Source organism: Microtus ochrogaster, unplaced genomic scaffold (assembly GCF_000317375.1).
Source record: "Microtus ochrogaster isolate Prairie Vole_2 unplaced genomic scaffold, MicOch1.0 UNK234, whole genome shotgun sequence".
Classification (NCBI taxonomy): domain Eukaryota; kingdom Metazoa; phylum Chordata; class Mammalia; order Rodentia; family Cricetidae; genus Microtus; species Microtus ochrogaster.
Window position 1 is genome coordinate 56,097 of NW_004949332.1, and position 502 is coordinate 56,598.

The window sequence follows — 502 nt, forward strand, 5'->3', positions numbered from 1 at the left end:
ACACAACTATAAACTCAACATGGAGAGAGAACTGGATGGGATGAAGGTCAGTTCAAGTCTAACATGCTCTACACTGGCCTCTCTCCATACTCACTAAATGAATACTGACTATTGACAAAACAGTGACTGACATGTTGTGGAGTTACTTGGACTTCCCTAGAGTAAACATGGAGAGTGAAAAAGAATAAGAGGACTTGGAATCTGAAAAGGCAGTTGTTGTATTGGAAGAAATACTGACACCATTACTTGAAAGACAGAAAGTCAGGGAAGGGGGCAAACACAGTACAGGTTTAGAAAGTAAATAAATATAAGAAGACACACTGCAGAAAGGACCCTGGTGGTCCACAATGGTAGTTTAGAACACAACGCTGAAGACGACCAGATTATAATCAAAAGGGACAAGGCATTGTCATTTCCCAAGCCATGTTTAACCAAACGTACTGTTCAGATTAGTCTGGACAAAGGTTCCCTGGCACATATAGAAAGAATATCCTGATCTGGT